The sequence below is a fragment of the Salmo salar genome, chromosome 10 (assembly GCF_965601325.2).
Source record: "Salmo salar chromosome 10, fSalSal1, whole genome shotgun sequence".
In the NCBI taxonomy this organism is placed as follows: Eukaryota; Metazoa; Chordata; class Actinopteri; order Salmoniformes; family Salmonidae; genus Salmo; species Salmo salar.
This window is the reverse complement of record NC_138300.1, coordinates 5827524-5835322: the sequence shown is the minus strand read 5'-3', so window position 1 is coordinate 5835322 and position 7799 is coordinate 5827524. Positions and strand designations below refer to the sequence as shown.

Below are 7799 nucleotides of genomic sequence, written 5' to 3'. Positions count from 1 at the left end.
ATTCAGTCAATTCTTAAGGTATAGACTTCATATTCAGGATTCTGTTTATGTCTACCCCAAAGACAACGTGTTTGGAGCAAGAACTTCCTGTGACAACCGGAAGTTGTTAAAAACAGTCTAGAGCAATTGTCATATAAAACGCACATATTGAAAATCACGCAACTCAACCATCTGTCATTCAGTCAATTCTTAAGGTAGAGACTTCATATTCAGGATTCTGTTTATGTCTCCCCCAAAGACAACGTGTGTGGAGCAAGAGCTTCCTGTGACAACCGGAAGTTGTTAAAAACAGCCTAGAGCTATTGTCATATAAAACGCACATTGTGAAAATCTAGCAACTCAACCATCTGTCATTCAGTCAATTCTTAAGGTAGAGACTTCATATTCAGGCTTCTGTTTATGTCTCCCCCAAAGACAACGTGTGTGGAGCAAGAGCTTCCTGTGACAACCGGAAGTGGTTAAAAACAGCCTAGAGCTATTGTCATATAAAACGCACATTGTGAAAATCACACAACTCAACCATCTGTCATTCAGTCAATTCTTAAGGTAGAGACTTCATATTCAGGATTCTGTTTATGTCTCCCCCAAAGACAACGTGTGTGGAGCAAGAGCTTCCTGTGAAAACTGGAAATTGTTAAAAACAGCCTAGAACATTTGTCATATAAAACACACAAAGTGAAAATCAAGCAACTCAACCATCTGTCATTCAGTCAATTCTTAAGGTAGAGACTTCATATTCAGGATTCTGTTTATGTCTCCCCCAAAGACAACGTGTGTGGAGCAAGAGCTTCCTGTGACAACCGGAAGTTGTTAAAAACAGCCTAGAGCTATTGTCATATGAATCCTACAGACGAAGAACCATATATGAGACAATTTTTCCATTTTAAGATAATCAGTTATTTTTATATTATTCATTGTGTGTACCACATTGGGTGTTTTATGGTTGACAAATAATTCACCATACTCATATCTTCCAACAACAATTGATATTTTTTTGTTATTTCAAAAAATACTTTTTTTATTGCCGTTTTAATTTTTAGAATGTGGAAGAACAGTATATCTCCAGTGATGATTTCAGTTTGTGGAAGAACAGTATATGTGACATTTTGCATGACACTTGTAAGATGTCCTTTTTTAATACCTGATATGATGTTTTAAGTACTTTCAAGTACAGATGCCCTTCATGTAAATAACTTAAATGCAATATGTAGTTAATTCATTTAATGGAGGTTCATTTAAAGGTGGTCTATCAACTTTAGCACCGATGACTTTTCTTAAAAGTTGAGTCATGAAATCTTAGTCTCATTTAAAATGAAGCCCTCAATGTGAACATACCATAGAATAACTACAAAAATAGAATACAATTAAATTAATTCAATCAAAAGAAGTACAACTTGTACATATCAAATATGGATCAATGTGATGTGCCAATATGCATGTCCATTATGCAGGTCCCTAAGGTCAATATTACAAAACGTTCAGAAAACCATTCTCTTTGCGTTTAACACTATGATCTGCAATTAAGTTTTGAATTGCGTTAAACCCATGCTAAAGGCAAGAAACGTCCTGTACTGAGGTGACAGCAGTAAATAAGTATTAACTGCTTAGAGTTGATGCTAAATGTGGTGACAGAGATGTATATTGTAATGAATAAAAAAAGGGAATCATTAGGATATTTTATTGTTAGAACAACATGTTGCATGTTGATGGGATGTTAGTAAACTATTCTCTGTGCAATACATGTGACTTTTAACCACCTCACTGAAGTGGTCTGTAGTCCAGCTGGTCGCTTGAGAACAGAATCTGGGAGGTGACTGAAGTCTTCACATTGCATCCTCATCACCTTGAATGGTTTTGCTGGTTGTGCTTGTTGTTTCTCGTATGGGACAGTGTAGAAACTGTTCAACAGATGCAGCTTGCGCTCATCAATCAACTTTCCACAATCCTTTCTGCACGTCGTGGAACACGCTCTTCCCTGCAGGATACAGTGTAACGTTACATATAACTAGCTAGCTACTGTAGCCATGTCGAATCATCCGGTGGATGGACAAAAAGTAGCTAGCTATGTTTCTTCTATAATCTAGCAATAACATTTGTAACGATAATGTATAAGTTAGTAGCCAACGAACTTTAGCTAATATGTTTTCTCTATAGTTACAAATTAGACAACCCAGAACATACATGTTAGTTACTGTACTCTATAGCTAGCTAGCTTGATTGTTTGATATACGGTTCTTCCACATACCTCTTTTGGACAGCTTTTCCCAGTTTTTTCTTGACCCTTACGATTTGTATAGGGTTTTCCCGCATCCCGTAAGATCTTCCTTTGCCTGTCTTTCCATTCTTTTAGTTTTGTTTTACGTTTCTTTCCCACATTTCGGTGATTTTCATCAGCAACAGAAAAGTTGTGCGCTTGTCCGTCCATTCTGAGTGGTGCACATAAACGGTTATTCCACGAGAGCCTATCTTTAAATTTAAACATATTGTTAATTAGCGCGTGGAAAGCTTGTGAAACCGGTTCACTATAGAAAAAGGGTGTCCAATAATGATTTTTCATGTATATCTCGTTTTTTTGAAAAATGTCACATATACGGTTCTTCGTCTGTAGGATTCATATGGCCAACAAGCAGATAGTGAAAATCACGCAACTCAACCATCTGTCATTCAGTCAATTCTTAAGGTATAGACTTCATATTCAGGATTCTGTTTATGTCTACCCCAAAGATAACGTGTGTGGAGCAAGAGCTTCCTGTGACAACCGGAAGTTGTTAAAAACAGCCTAGAACAATTGTCATATAAAACGCACATTGTGAAAATCACACAACTCAACCATCTGTCATTCAGTCAATTCTTAAGGTAGAGACTTCATATTCAGGATTCTGTTTATGTCTCCCCCAAAGACAACGTGTGTGGAGCAAGAGCTTCCTGTGAAAACCGGAAATTGTTAAAAACAGCCTAGAACAATTGTCATATAAAACACACAAAGTGAAAATCAAGCAACTCAACCATCTGTCATTCATTCAATTCTTAAGGTAGAGACTTCATATTCAGGATTCTGTTTTTGTCTCCCCCAAAGACAACATGTTTGGAGCAAGAGCTTCCTGTGACAACCGGAAGTTGTTAAAAACAGCCTAGAGCTATTGTCATATGGCCAACCAGCAGATAGTGAAAATCACGCAACTCAACCATCTGTCATTCAGTCAATTCTTAAGGTATAGACTTCATATTCAGGATTCTGTTTATGTCTACCCCAAAGACACCGTGTTTGGAGCAAGAACTTCCTGTGACAACCGGAAGTTGTTAAAAACAGTCTAGAGCAATTGTCATATAAAACGCACATATTGAAAATCACGCAACTCAACCATCTGTCATTCAGTCAATTCTTAAGGTAGAGACTTCATATTCAGGATTCTGTTTATGTCTCCCCCAAAGACAACGTGTGTGGAGCAAGAGCTTCCTGTGACAACCGGAAGTTGTTAAAAACAGCCTAGAGCTATTGTCATATAAAACGCACATTGTGAAAATCTAGCAACTCAACCATCTGTCATTCAGTCAATTCTTAAGGTAGAGACTTCATATTCAGGCTTCTGTTTATGTCTACCCCAAAGACAACGTGTGTGGAGCAAGAGCTTCCTGTGACAACCGGAAGTTGTTAAAAACAGCCTAGAGCAATTGTCATTTAACCTGCAGATAGTGAAAATCACGCAACTCAACCATCTGTCATTCAGTCAATTCTTAAGGTAGAGACTTCATATTCAGGATTCTGTTTATGTCTACCCCAAAGACAACGGGTGTTGAGCAAGAACTTCCTGTGAAAACCGGAAGTGGTTAAAAACAGCCTAGAGCAATTGTCATTTAACCTGTTGGGTCTAGGGGGCAGCATTTGCACGTCTGGATAAAAAAAATGTACCCGATTTAATCTGGTTACTAATCCTACCCAGTAACTAGAATATGCATATACTTATTATATATGGATAGAAAACACTCTAAAGTTTCCAAAACTGTTTGAATGGTGTCTGTGAGTATAACAGAACTCATTTGGCAGGCAAAACCCTGAGACATTTTCTGACAGGAAGTGGATACCTGATGTGTTGTATTGATTTTAAACCTATCCCATTGAAAAACACAGGGGTTTAGGAATATTTTGGCACTTCCTATTGCTTCCACTAGATGTCACCAGCCTTTACAAAGTGTTTTGAGTCTTCTGGAGGGAGATCTGACCGAACAAGAGCCATGGAACGGTGATGTCCCATTAGACACCTGGCGCGCTACTTCATGTTGGGTACCCTCGTTCCAATACGTTATAAAAGGCTATGCATTCGTCCACCTTGAATATTATTCATGTTCTGGTTAAAAAAGGCCCTAATGATTTATGCTATACAACGTTTGACATGTTTGAACGAACGGAAATATATTTTTTCCCCTCGTTCATGACGAGAAGTCCGGCTGGCTTACATCATGTGCTAACGAGACGGAGATTTTTGGACATAAATGATGAGCTTTTTTGAACAAAACTACATTCGTTATGGACCTGTGATACCTGGAAGTGACATCTGATGAAGAGAATCAAAGGTAATGGATTATTTACATAGTATTTTCGATTTTAGATCTCCCCAACATGACGTCTAGTCTGTATCGCAACGCGTATTTTTCTGGGCACAGTGCTCAGATTATTGCAAAGTGTGATTTCCCAGTAAGGTTATTTTTAAATCTGGCAAGTTGATTGCGTTCAAAAGATGTAAATCTATAATTCTTTAAATGACAATATAATATTTTACCAATGTTTTCTAATTTTAATTATTTAATTTGTGACGCTGACTTGACTGCCGGTTATTGGAGGGAAACGATTTCCTCAACATCAATGCCATAGTAAAACGCTGTTTTTGTATATAAATATGAACTTGATAGAACTAAAAATGCATGCATTGTCTAACATAATGTCCTAGGAGTGTCATCTGATGGAGATTGTAAAAGGTTAGTGTATCATTTTAGCTGGTTTTATGGTTTTGGTGACCCTGTCTTTGACTTGACAAAACATTACACACAACTCTTGTAAATGTACTGTCCTAACATACTCTAAATTTATGCTTTCGCCGTAAAACCTTTTTGAAATCGTAAAACGTGGTTAGATTAAGGAGATGTTTATCTTTCAAATGGTGTAACATAGTTGTATTTTTGAAAAATTTGAATTTTGACATTTATTTGGATTCAAATTTGCCGCTCTTGAAATGCACCTGCTGTTGATGGAGTGCACCACAGGTGGCACGCTAGCGTCCCACCTAGCCCCAAGAGGTTAACCTGCAGATAGTGAAAATCACGCAACTCAACCATCTGTCATTCAGTCAATTCTTAAGGTAGAGACTTCATATTCAGGATTCTGTTTATGTCTACCCCAAAGACAACGTGTGTGGAGCAAGAGCGTCCTGTGACAACCGGAAGTTGTTAAAAACAGCCTAGAGCTATTGTCATATGGCCAAACAGCAGATAGTGAAAATCACGCAACTCACCCATGAGCCATTCAGTCAATTCTTAAGGTAGAGACTTCATATTCAGGATTCTGTTTATGTCTCCCCCAAAGACAACGTGTGTGGAGCAAGAGCTTCCTGTGACAACCGGGAAGTTGTTAAAAACAGCCTAGAGCTATTGTCATATTAAAAGCAGATAGTGAAAATCACGCAACTCAACCATTTGTCATTCAGTCAATTCTTAAGGTAGAGACTTCATATTCAGGATTCTGTTTATGTCTCCCCGAAAGACAACGTGTGTGGAGCAAGAGCTTCCTGTGACAATCGGAAGTTGTTAAAAACAGCCTAGAGCAATTGTCATATAAAACGCACATATTGAAAATCACGCAACTCAACCATCTGTCATTCAGTCAATTCTTAAGGTATAGACTTCATATTCAGGATTCTGTTTATGTCTACCCCAAAGACAACGGGTGTGGAGCAAGAGCTTCCTGTGACAACCGGAAGTTGTTAAAAACAGCCTAGAACAATTGTCATATAAAACACACAATGTGAAAATCAAGCAACTCAACCATCTGTCATTCATTCAATTCTTAAGGTAGAGACTTCATATTCAGGATTCTGTTTTTGTCTCCCCCAAAGACAACATGTTTGGAGCAAGAGCTTCCTGTGACAACCGGAAGTTGTTAAAAACAGCCTAGAGCTATTGTCATATGGCCAACCAGCAGATAGTGAAAATCACGCAACTCAACCATCTGTCATTCAGTCAATTCTTAAGGTATAGACTTCATATTCAGGATTCTGTTTATGTCTACCCCAAAGACAACGTGTTTGGAGCAAGAACTTCCTGTGACAACCGGAAGTTGTTAAAAACAGTCTAGAGCAATTGTCATATAAAACGCACATATTGAAAATCACGCAACTCAACCATCTGTCATTCAGTCAATTCTTAAGGTAGAGACTTCATATTCAGGATTCTGTTTATGTCTCCCCCAAAGACAACGTGTGTGGAGCAAGAACTTCCTGTGACAACCGGAAGTTGTTAAAAACAGCCTAGAGCAATTGTCATATAAAACATGCACATATTGAAAATCACGCAACTCAACCATCTGTCATTCAGTCAATTCTTAAGGTAGAGACTTCATATTAAGGATTCTGTTTATGTCTCCCCCAAAGACAACGTGTGTGGAGCAAGAGCTTCCTGTGAAAACCGGAAATTGTTAAAAACAGCCTAGAGCTATTGTTATATGGCCAACCAGCAGATAGTGAAAATCACGCAACTCAACCATGTGTCATTCAGTCAATTCTTAAGGTAGAGGCTTCATATTCAGGATTCTGTTTATGACTACCCCAAAGACAACGTGTGTTGAGCAAGAACTTCCTGTGACAACCGGAAGTTGTTAAAAACAGCCTAGAGCAATTGTCATATAAAATGCACATATTGAAAATCACGCAACTCAACCATCTGTCATTCAGTCAATTCTTAAGGTATAGACTTCATATTCAGGATTCTGTTTATGTCTACCCCAAAGACAACGTGTGTGGAGCAAGAACTTCCTGTGACAACCGGAAGTTGTTAAAAACAGCCTAGAGCAATTGTCATATAAAACATGCACATATTGAAAATCACGCAACTCAACCATCTGTCATTCAGTCAATTCTTAAGGTAGAGACTTCATATTAAGGATTCTGTTTATGTCTCCCCCAAAGACAACGTGTGTGGAGCAAGAGCTTCCTGTGACAACTGGAAGTTGTTAAAAACAGCCTAGAGCTATTGTTATATGGCCAACCAGCAGATAGTGAAAATCAAGCAACTGAACCATGTGCCATTCAGTCAATTCTTAAGGTAGAGACTTCATATTCAGGATTCTGTTTATGTCTCCCCCAAAGACAACGTGTGTGGAGCAAGAGCTTCCTGTGACAACCGGAAGTTGTTAAAAACAGCCTAGAGCTATTGTCATATAAAACGCACATTGTGAAAATCTAGCAACTCAACCATCTGTCATTCAGTTAATTCTTAAGGTAGAGACTTCATATTCAGGCTTCTGTTTATGTCTACCCCAAAGACAACGTGTGTGGAGCAAGAGCTTCCTGTGACAACCGGAAGTTGTTAAAAACAGCCTAGAGCAATTGTCATTTAACCTGCAGATAGTGAAAATCACTCAACTCAACCATCTGTCATTCAGTCAATTCTTAAGGTATAGACTTCATATTCAGGATTCTGTTTATGTCTACCCCAAAGACAACGGGTGTGGAGCAAGAGCTTCCTGTGACAACCGGAAGTTGTTAAAAACAGCCTAGAAAATTGTCATATAAAACACACAATGTGAAAAT

General features: G+C 38.3%; 1 long non-coding RNA gene across 1 annotated transcript; it reads right to left on the bottom strand.

Moving 5' to 3' along the window:
- Window positions 1-1663: 1663 nt before the first annotated feature.
- LOC123728642 (uncharacterized) lies at window positions 1664-2593 on the bottom strand. The gene is made up of 2 exons (XR_006760274.2): window positions 2246-2593; window positions 1664-1975 (listed from the first exon to the last, which is right to left on the bottom strand). It is a non-coding gene; the product is annotated as an uncharacterized LOC123728642 (long non-coding RNA).
- Window positions 2594-7799: the final 5206 nt, after the last annotated feature.